Here is a 12,500-nt window from a genome sequence, read left to right as displayed (position 1 = left end):
TCCACATGTATATCAAAAACTGTGACACCATCAGGTTTTGTTCGCCTATGATGCTTCCGTATCGTCAGCATAACTAGCGACTATGTCCGAGAAAGAACCACTACAATAGCCTCAATAAGTTCTCTGAAGGACTCCGCTCAAAATTAACGTTCAAACTGCCTGACTTAAGCCTCCCCAAAAGTAAAGCTGACACTTACCTAGTTTTCCATATATGTCATCATACAATTTGTGACGTATCATTCAATGATCAACTTCATCGATGGCATCTGTGAAGTGGAAATATGCCACATTTTCATATGACCTGGTAGCTACAATTGGTTATACAATTCTACTTAACTGTGGTTCAACATGTTTATCTTTAATGACAATTTTCTCTCACGCATTTCATTCTTGCAATGCATAAATACCAAAATGTTCTCAAACTTTCTGGTGGTGAGGTGAAGGGATGACAATTATTGAACAAAGCAATACTGGTAAAATAACTGATTTGTTCTTGCCGCCCAGCGTTACCTTTTAAGATCAATTTAAGAGTTAAATGTATAACTGTGAACTGCAAGAAAAAATACGTGCAAAGATATGTGAATGAAGTTCTGAAGAGAAGATACAATGGGACACATAACTCTTAGTAACATCAAGAACTACAATCTCAAGTTTAGAATATTTAGTTTAGTAGCTTCATGGAAGACAATGTAGCCAATGTTTGGAAATACTTCTGTGCGACGTGTAGGTAGAATATGATCTTGATGAATTCAAGGCAAGCGATTTTTACAGCATGCTTCAGAGGGCAGGCAAATCAGATGTCATAGACAACGATATCAGAACCAAGCATTGACACGATATGCATCAAGGCTGAACCATTGAATTACAGGTTCAATCTATCCATTTGCTTTTAACACATTTTCTGCTTATTCAATTTTCCTCAGATGGGCTTGGATAAAACCGACGCTGTAGTAAAAAAAAAAAAAAACATTTGCCCAAGCTTTCACGATGACGGTCATGGTCTTGATGATTCATGGTTAAAATATCACCTCATTTGCTATACAACAACGCATTGACTAACCGGTCAGGACCTCAATTTCTAGTAAGTGATTTGGTATCAGTTTTCAAGAAGCAGAACTGAGTCACGTAAAAATTTCTGTCTCGTGGAGACACAACAAACATCTATTAATTGATCTCAACACCTTTTAATTAGTAGTTCAAAAGCTTATCCAATCAATCGATTTTCTGGTGATTTTATGTATCCCCAAATAAACAACGTAAATGAAAAGACGTAGAAATGAAGGCACCGAAAACTATCAACAAGCTCAAGATAAAATAACATGTTGCCTTGAGTTTAGATAATTGATTATTAAATCATTACATATCGATCTCTTTGAGACAGAGTTAAAGAAGAAAGAAAAAAACAAAGACATAAAATTATAATAACAGTCTCAAGAGAAGGAAGAAATTGGATCCAGGACTGGGGTAGGAAATAAAGACAATGGCATAAGAAATATTAATGCTGCCGGTGCTTGACGTCGATTCGGAAATTCTATTGAAGATCTGAAAATATCGCTATATTGAAAAGAATAAGAACTTCAAAAGACTGGCTCAGCCACTACTACTACTACTACTACTACTACTGGTACCACCACCACCATCACCACCGCCACCACCACCACCACCACCACTACCACCACCACCACCAGTACTACTGCCACCATTGCTGATGATGGTGATGATTGTCTTAAGTTATTGCACAGGCCGGCACTTGACTGGGACTTTCGTTTATCGACCCCAGAAGAATGAAAGTTAAAGTCGAGCCCGGCGAAATTTGAACCCGGAACGTAATGAAGGGAAAGAAATACCGCAAGACATTTTGCCGTCTTAAACGTCTGCTTTTAATAGAGACACAAGGCCAGAAATTTATGGGAAGGGTTAGTCGATATGGGAGGGGTTAGTCGATATGGGAGGGGTTAGTCGATATGGGAGGGGTTAGTCGATATGGGAGGGATTAGTCGATATGGTAGGGGTTAGTCGATACCATCGCTCCCAGTGTTTTGCCTGGTACTTTATTTTGTCGACCCCAAGAAGATAAAATCTAAAGTTGACTTGGGCAGCACCTGAACCCAGCATATAAGGATCTAAAATAAATTGTGCAGGGTATTTTCCGACGCTATAACGAGCCTGCTAACCGGCTTCCTTAATTGTTTCCAATTCTGGAACGAGGCCATCAGCTTTAGAATAGGGACATTTATTGATTACATTGACTCCAATACTCAATCAGTATTTTATTTTACCGACCCGAAAAGTTGACCTCGGTGGGAAAAGTTGACCTCGGTGGGATTTGAACCTACAATGTAAAGAGCTTTTGTTTATGAACGTGTACACTTATAAAGTAGTACCTTTCACCTTGCTCTTGCTATACCATGTATGAGAGTGGCTGGATATAAAGGTACTGATGAAATAAATGGCTTTATTTCCGCACCCTCAAACATATACCCTCACATACACAATTTGACACTATTAACCCAATAACACACACACACACGCACGCCGAAGCGCCGCAACTAGCAACTATCCGTTCTTCCACACTTGTACAGATCAATACACCATACTAATACACGTACATGCACACCATTCCCACTTAATTCATTTCCAGACACAGATGTATGCATCCACACATTCGACCCTTCCCCCTTTCTTAACGACTTTAATACAAAAGTATTCCCTCTGCTTTCTAACCTTTCATCTTCCACCAGCGTCTCTTATCCTCTTTTCTTCTCATTTATTCACTCAGTATTTCTCTCTCTCTCACTCTCCCTGTTTTTTTTTCTTTCATTTTCCGTTTCTTTTTTCCAATGAAGGACTAAAGTCCGAATCGTTGATGCACTATCTTTCGCCATTGAATCGTTAAAGTAATGCCATAATCATCAAACTCTATTCTTCTCGTGTTAATCTTTGTAATATTCATTGTCTTTAATCCATGTATTTAACGCTTAAGCGGACTTTCTCTGGTCTTCCCTCCACCTGGGAATTCTACATTGGGCTCCCATCCGGATTACATCGGATATCTTCTTACTGATATACAAACACATATACATAGACACACACACACGCGTGCGCACTCATACACGCACACACGCACACACATATTTATGAAGAAATCTGAGGAATTTTCCCGTTACTTGATTCTTTACATTTTTAGCTGGTATCTCTATATTTGAATGCTGTTGGAAAACAGACTGTTTAATGTCATAGTAGTAGTAGTAGTAGTAGTAGTAGTAGTAGTATAGTAGTAGTAGTAGTAAGTAGTAGTAATAGTAGTGTTGGTTGGTACTACTACTAGTAGTAGTAGTAGTAGTAGTGACCTCCTGCAGATAACTACTTTCCGTTCGGACTAAGTACATGTTCTTTTTCTTTTCCTTTCTTCGAAATCTATTTACGTCTTGTGTCTTCCAAGGAATAACCAGTCTATCGTGCTCGCCACATTATGTATGGCAGCATTTAACTTCGCTATTTGATAATCACTCTTGTTTTTATGAAGATATGCCTCAGATGCGCTTCATTCAATTTCCTTACATGCGTATTAGTGTTGATGTTGTTTTTCTAATCACACCGCTGAGTCTAAATCAATTTTCATTTTATATAATACTAAAACTATTTTCCTCATGACCTGAGAGCTCAAACTGATTTCGATTCCCAGACAAGCTGAAATGTTTTTCACTTGCGCCGTTAATGACCTTAAAATATGCATTAGCATTATACAATCTTATTTGGTTTTCCTCCCCTAATAAATTTCGAGCGTTGTGTCTCAGAGAAAAGAAATCAATTATAGTTGATCAATAACCCAGGATTGTTCAAAGAAAACAACACTCTCTTTATATTGAATGTTTGACATGGACATAGACACATACATATACATTATATGTGTATAGATCCATACATGAACACATACATGGATAATATATATATATTACACACACAAACACGTGCGCGTGCGTATATTTATACACATATGCATACATATAGATGTATAGGCCTGTATTAATAAATATACGCTGATAGCTATACATATATATATATATATATGCGCGCGTTTGTATGATTTTATATATATATATATATATATATATATATATATATATATATATATATATATATATATATGTATGTATATATATGTGCGTATGTATATAAACACATATGTATACATTATGTATATAACACATATTTAATATATACGTGTATAATATACTCATATATGTAGATTAATATACACATATGCATATAAATGGGAGGCTTTTGAGTATGCACACAAATACATTATATATAAAATGCATATATAAAGTATACATAAAACACACACACTCTGGCACAAGCGCGCTGCAGATATGGCAACAAAGTGATCGCCAGAATTTCAGGAGAAAGCGAGGAGTAAAAGACGTGAGATTTAGTCAATATCGGCTTATGTTGATGAAACCTTCTCCAAGGGGTTATATTTATCCTGTTTTTATTTGATGTCTTTTTGCTTTGCTAATGTTCTGTTGTCGCTATTGCTTTTTTTTTTTATATATTTCGTTCGTTGTGTTCTATGTTATTCTTTAATAATTCTTTTGCCCCTCTTTTTTTTCCTCAAAGAATTCAGACTAGATCTGGGTGTATGTGTGTGTGTGTTGTGTGTGTGTGTGTGTGTGCGTGTGTGTATGTATGCGAATATTTAATGCTTGGCGGCGCCACCGATCTTCTATATAATAAATGTCTTGATCTTTCAACTCTTGTCGTCAAACTGCTCTTCTCCCTCCGCCACTTCACCCATCATTAATGCCTTTTTCTTCATCATCACAATCTCACTATCATCGTCAACCGCTGTAGCATCGTCATCCTTATCATCGACCTCTGTTCTCCCAATCACTACCACTGCCGCATATTTCGTCTGCTCCTCTACAATAAATGCGTGTACCGTAGGGTTCCGCATATGATATACTGGACTGAAGACTTCGATTAACTGACATCATCCGTACAACTTGTAGTAATGCAGGCATACATACATACATACATACATACATACATACATACATGCACGCATGCATGCATACATACATACATACATACATACATACATAGATACATACATACATACATACATACCTACATGCATACATACATACATACATACATACATACCTACCTACCTACCTACATACATACATACATACATACATACCTACATGCATACCTACATACATACATACATACATAAATACATACATACATACATACCTACCTACCTACATGCATACATACATACATACATACATACATACATACATACATACATACCTACCTACATGCATACCTACATACATACATACATACATACATACATACATACATACATACATACATACATACACACACACATATCATATGACTGTGGGCTCGCACTAGGCAAGAAGTTAAAAAATGTTTTTTGACCTATGACACTACATAGACCCTAGGTAAGGCATGTGTAAAATTTGAATGAAATTGGTTGTGTAGTTCTCAAGTTTTAGGGATTCACACAGACACACAGAGGAAGCAATTGCTACAAATTCCCCAAAACAAGACAGAGGTCTGTTTTCAGATCTTCGCATTCGGGGTAGTTGCTTAGAAGATGCAGGCGTGGGTAAGGCTTTTAGGGAAAGTCTAGCAATTTCCCATGCATCTAAATATCCCCTCTCCACATCATTATTGTTGATTCAGAAGAAAGTCAACTTGCACTGATACAGCATAGCACCAGTGTCTTCTCAGACGTTGCTGTCAGAACGCCAAGAGCTGGAACCAATATTACAAAGCATCTTGTCCGATCTTCTATTAGTTCCGTCAAAGCAGTGCGCTGGATCAGCGTGGTTCGTGTATTCATTGTGGAACTGTTGATGACCTCACTAATGAAATGTAATTAAACACCATAAATTGTTTGTATTGCTTCACTGCCAATTTCACTGCCATCAAGTAATAATTTCTAAAAATGGGAATTTGCGGAATCTTTAGAGTATAGAATAGAATGGTTAGTCCACATAATTCTGTAAGGAGCATAGGACCGGTTTTCTGGTTTCTCTGGCGTATATAACCCCCCCCCCTAGAATTACTCATTTTTTACAAACTGAGAGGATTGGAGCAACGTGAAATAAAGTATTTTTCTCAAGAAAATAACGCATCTCCCGATCAAGGAATCTATACCACCATCTTATGATCATGAGTCCGAAACCCTAACCACTAAGCATGCGCCTCCACTCTAGAATAGAATACTTCACAATATTTGTTCTGACCTTCCTCACTCTGAGTTCAAATCCTATCCAATGTCTTTCATCTTTTTGGAGGTCGATAAAAAACTACCCTTTCAGAACATCTGACAAATTACCTTGCAACTGCTGTTCCGACTCTTTGTTTTCTGAAAGTAAAGCCAACAACACTGCTGTCTAGCTACATCGGACCTAAGGTAGTAGGTATTCTCTTGGATAAATACCAACAACATGGAAAGAGCAGGCTTGCATGCATGGACAACTGCTAGTCTTCCCCAAAAAATTTTTTTAAAGAAGCGAAAACAAGAGATTCATTGATATAATTTAATCGGTGGAAATCCTAAATGATTCTTAAGTCTCGCTCAACACACTTTTTGGTGGCGAAATAGCCGATTATTTGTACACCAGTACTTGACAAATATTGATATCATCTCTAAGTAGGGGCAGCGAGCTGGCAGAGTCGTTAGCACGCTGGATAAAATGCTTTGCGTCATTTCGTCCAGAGTTCGAATTTACATTCAGAAATCAGATTCTGCTGAGATCGACTTTGCCGTTCGGGATCGATAAAATAAGTGCCATTAAGCACTGAAGTCAATGTAATCAGTTTACCCCGCTCTGCAGATTGCTGGCTCTGTGCCAAAATTTGAAACCAATATTAATATCATCGACATCTATGTAGAGCAGAGAGTTGGCAGAATCTTGCCCGCACGCCGCTTAATGCTTAGCGGCACTTCGTCCATCTTTACGTTCTGAGTGCAAATTCCACTGAGGTCGACTTTGCCTTTCAGCCCTTAGGATTTGATATAAGTACCATTTGAGTACTGGAGTCAATGTAATCGACTTAAACTTCTCACCTGCAATTGCTAACCTTGTTATAAAATTTGAAATCAATATCATCAACCGCCAAACTAGCCAATTTGTATGTTATTTTTTTTTATCTTTCTAACTACAGCTCACTAAGTAATATGCCAAAAATGTTGCGGCATACAATCAATTCTCTTTTATTAAAAATTTTCAAGTGAAAAAAATAAGCGTGTACGAAACTTTTTTCTCATGCAGAGGTATGTGCTGCCTTTTGTTGCAAACAAATGCACATGCACCACTATAATCCATTAAAATTGCTCAAGTTTTCTAAATACCTTCTGTGTCACTTAAATGTTACGCAGTAGAGCCGCACTGCGCGCGGCACTGTGGTTTAAAATCTCTGCCTTAAATGACAACAACGGGATTTGAAATCAGAATGTAAAAATTCGTTACTAAATACTACACTCGTCCGCCGTTTGCCTTCCATAACCTCCCCCAAAATAATATTGATTTTCTAATAGTGGGATAAGGCCAGATATTTGCTGTGGGTTATAATCAATTAAAAATCAATCTTTTGTTTTTCCGGCATTTTTTTAATAATTAATGATCCGGGAACGATGAAAGACTAAGATGACATCGACCTGATTTGAACTCGGATTGTTTAACGATCTGAAGCAAATAACGTAAGTTATCTTGTCCAATGCTCTAACGCTTCTGCCATTCACCACGCTTTCGGAATATTTATTGTAACAATGGTATCTAAACAAGTAGAGAACCGATGTATGCATTTAGAGGAAGAGAAGAAAGAAGAGAAGGAGGTAGAGAAAGAAAGAATAGATGCAAGAGAGAGAGAGAGAAAAGGGATCAGGTTCTCTGCGTATATGTTTGTGTACATATGGACAACTAATTTTATTAACCACATTGAAACTAACGGTAACCGTGTCTACAAACGACTGTTCTACTTCAATTACAGGCATCAATGAAAAGCAGTGAGCGAAATGAAATAGTTATGACATTCTCTACAGGAAAAGGAAAAACAAAATTGTAAATAAACGATTCCACTGTATTAATCCAACCAATATCCGGACAGGGCTGTTTATTTTTCTTACATTGCTTTTGTTTGTATTATTTATTTAATTGTTTATTTATATATTTATTTGGCGTTTATTTCTCTTTTCCTGACGCCATTACTAAGATCGTTTATCAGCTTCTTTTCTCTCTCTCTCCTCTCTCTCTCTCTCTCTTATTTAAATGGGAAATATAAACGATGATATCTGAATATATGAAAATATGTGTCATTTTCATGTTAAAAATTTGTCTTGTGTTATGTAGCGTTGAAAGAATAACATTAGATCGCATTGACATAAAGACACGCGTGTTGTATGTCTGTTTTTCTATGTGCTTTTGTTTGTGTGTGTATATATATATATATATATATATATATATATATATATATATATATATATATATTAATATATATATATATATATAATTATGTGTGTGTGTGTTGTGTGTGTTTATATATGTCCTTATGTATGAATATATGTTTATAATAAAAAATTAATGGAGGCAGCAGTTTGCAATGTTTTACCAAAAAGGAAAACTAAAGTCATCACTAAGTGTAACTAGGCTGTTAGAAACACCTCCATTGCAAGAAATAAGAGCTAAAATGCTCTAATGGTGTAGTCAAAGCACACACGTTTATATATATATATATGGCCTGCTCGCTTACCCAGCGGGGTGGCGTCATTCGAAGGCTAAAACAATGCAAAGCGCATTGTGACCAGCGATGTGTAGCAACATCTGATGGTCTGGTCGGTCACGTGATCACGTGAATATATTATATATATATTATATATATATGTATGTGTGGTGTGTGTGTATATATGTAATATATATATATATATATATATTATATATATATTCTTTTCTTTTCTTTTACTTGTTTATAAATATATACATATATGACGGGATTCTTACAGTTTCCGTCTACCAAATCCACTAAAAAGGCTTTGGTCGGCCCAAGGTGCTACGCAGTAAGACTTAACCCAGGGCCATGTGGTTAGTAAGCAAGCTACTTACCACCCATGTACATATGTATGAATATATGTATGATTATATATATATATATACATATATATATATATATACGTAGGTATGAATGTATATTTATATATATATATATACACATACACACACACACACACACACACACACACACACACACACACACACATGATGTGCATTGCTTATCACACTTGTTTTGGATAGCGTAGGGTAGACTCATTTTCAATTTGCGTGTGCCTCAAACTGCTTTGCACGGTGGGGTTGTGTATAGAGCGTCTCTCTGCTTTTTTAATACTGGCTTTATTTTTCAAACACTTTGCATTCCTTACTATTTATAACGACATCAAGTGAAGCGGAATTAAAAGTGTATATGAATTTAAATGAAGCTGAAAAATTGATAAATTAGGGTAACATTTCTGAAATTCAAGTATCATTTGATCACAGACATGTGCATTTCATTTGCACGCGATCGTGAAATTTATAGCACAAAGTCTGTTTCCGAAAGATGCAAAATTCTGACCTACGTAGTCGCAAGTTCAAATCTTTTGGGAAACGCTTCATATGTTGAGTTATTTACAAAATATGTGAACGAATAATAGATCCGAGTGCCTTATTTTGTTATATGATTACAATGATGTTGGAATTCATTTTTCTGTTCTACTTTTCTTTAAAATACGCTGGCCTACAAACATGAACACACTACTCCTGATCGCTAGTTAATTAAAGAGAGATTTTCTATTTCATTATATGAAAATACTGGTGGTTTGCATTGCCTGAAACCCGTTGTTACAGACAACTGAAAAAATAAAACGCTCTATTAATCATATAAATTCCTTGTTATATGCATCGTTTAGAAAATGCATGATTTACTTCCCGATGTATGATGCTTTCAGACAAAAATTTCTGGAGGAAGCTGCTGCTTAAACTTATGCCCCCCCCCCCCATTTATTATGGATTGGAGAAGCAAATGTCTTGTCCTGGCTCCTGATGCATCTTTCATTATTCAGCCAATGAAATAGGAAATAATTATAAACAATATTTTGAATCGGAAGAGTTTATGTAAAGAAGTTATTATTGTGTTGGAGGATGAAGATTCTGGAGAAGACGGGGTGGAAACAAGACATTTCAGAATCTACGAGCCAACAACTCTAAGTTTGTGATTTTTAACTTTGTAGTTATTTGGATAGGGAATGCAGTCTACGACTATGGTAACTAGCTGGAAGACGCTGTTGAATGACTTTGGATATGGTTTGAACTTTAAAGAATTTTCAGCAAATTACATTCCTGGCAACAGGAAAAGAAATTGAATCTACTATTCAGAAATGGCAACAAATGATTAAGTTTATCCTCATTTTGAAGTCCTCAATTATGAAGAAATTGCTGATGAGTTACACAGTGCAAGACAGGAATAAATAGGACATTAGGAGAGTGAGAGGGGGAGAGAGAGAGAGAGAGAGATTGAAAGGAGGTTTCTATTTCTTTATTTACAGTTTTGATTAGTATATCTAGAAAATAGTGTTCCTTTTTATTGTATTCTGCTGTGAATTGTATATATGTATTTATGCTATTGAGAAAGTCTTTTGAATTCCAAAAGTTTCTCCATGTTTTCATTCCATAGAATAAAACAGTCATCCAAATATCTTTTCCAATTTTCCTTTATGTAGGGGATTTCCGAATTTTATGACTCCTGATATACTGTTAGTTCCAAATAGCTCATTGTCAAGTTTGCAAGAATGGGAGCTGCCTTACTTCCCATCGCAACTCCAAATTTTTGTCGATATACAGTGGTGTCAAATATGAAGGGATTTCGCTGGAGAATAAATTCTAATGATTCAATTATGAACTATATGCTAATACGTTATGGTATTTCTTCTGAATATTTTTCCATCCAGAACTGAGTTGCTTCTAATCAATAATTATGAGAAATATTAGTTTACAACATGAAAGGAGACCATAAGTATCTTTTCCTTTACTCTTTTTTTTACTAGCACTATGACCTGGAAACGCCGGGTCATAGTGCTAGTGCATGCATATACAGCTGTGTGCGTGCGCACATACATGCGAGTACTGTCCAAATCTCCGACCAATCATATACAGCAAGCTGGCATTCAATTGGTGTATCAAGTTTCGGGCATTTTGATTGGGTTTTGGATAGAAAATTCACAAAAAAGTCACTTCTATTGATTTTTTAATGGCTTTGCGGGGTGACTGGGGAAATGTAAGGATGTGCACGACCACCCTTGGACGGTTTGGAATGACCATAGAAAGTGCGAGCCCTCTAACTGAACAATTGTGGATTTGTATAAAGGATACACACACACACACACACACACACAGACAGGCATTTTGCCGTTTATATATAGAGAGATTTTGATGTGTGGTTTAACATGTACAGATCATCTTTAATGTAACTTTTAATGTATTTTAGAAGTGGTGTCAATGAAGTAATTCAATCGGTGCGTTTCACAGAATAGTCCAGCTATAATGGGCCTTAGTTTAAGGTCTCTTAGTGTGGGTGTATGTATGACTTCTGTGATTTTTAATTGCTTCATTCATAATATGGCTTTTATGAATATTCGGTAAGCTACAGAAGGGGATGGCTTTACGCTTAAAGTTAGTTATGTAGTCTATTTCTGTTTTCATCAGGTCTTTTCCCCTTTTTCGTGTAGTTGAACTAATGTCGAGAGACTTTTCATTATTCTTCGAGGATTGTAGTCTGTGTTCTTTTCGTAGTAATCTTTATTATTCAGCATGGATAGTACTAGGATTTTATAGTAGTCAGTGTCCATCATTACTACCGCACTCCCTTTATCGGCGTCTATATTTGTTAACTCCTCATCATTTTGTAATTCAATAAACTATTTCCATTGAGTAGTGCTGAAGTTTAAGTTAATTTTTTGTATGTACAAGCTTTGGTAGGGGAAGTTATCAACGTGGTTACAGAATTCGTCGAGTGTCTTATTTCTACCTTGGGGGGTGGGGTAATTTTGGTTTTAACTAGTGAATCATCTGCGACTTTAGACGTAACTAGTGCTTCTGTAAGTCATATATAACCGCAAAAATATATCATACCTGCTTCAACGTAAGATTAGATCAAAATCTTTTTATGATTTCATAACACTGAATCATGATTAGCGAAGCGAAACCGGTTGACTTTGTACATATTGTAATGGATTAAATAATCTTTATATATATATATATATATATATTATATATATATATATAGAGAGAGAGAGAGAGAGAGAGAGAAAAGAAGGAGAGAGAAGAGAGGCGAGAGAGTCAGGAGAGAGAGGGGAAAGACAAAGAGGGGAGAAAGAATTTACGTGTAAATATAAAACAGTTAGCTCACAGTAATTATAAGCTTAA

At 36.1% G+C, this 12,500-nt stretch overlaps 1 long non-coding RNA gene across 1 annotated transcript in view; it reads left to right on the top strand.

Annotated features, from left to right (window-relative positions):
- Positions 1-12,500, top strand: part of LOC118763303 — a 102,273-nt gene that overhangs the window by 83,091 nt on the left and 6,682 nt on the right. Inside the window, exon 2 of the long non-coding RNA XR_004999053.1 lies at positions 8,041-8,111. This is a non-coding gene — a long non-coding RNA (uncharacterized LOC118763303). The remainder of the gene's footprint in view (positions 1-8,040; positions 8,112-12,500) is intronic.

Source organism: Octopus sinensis, linkage group LG4, assembly GCF_006345805.1.
Source record: "Octopus sinensis linkage group LG4, ASM634580v1, whole genome shotgun sequence".
Lineage (NCBI taxonomy): Eukaryota > Metazoa > Mollusca > Cephalopoda > Octopoda > Octopodidae > Octopus > Octopus sinensis.
This window is presented reverse-complemented; position numbering and strand designations above follow the sequence as displayed.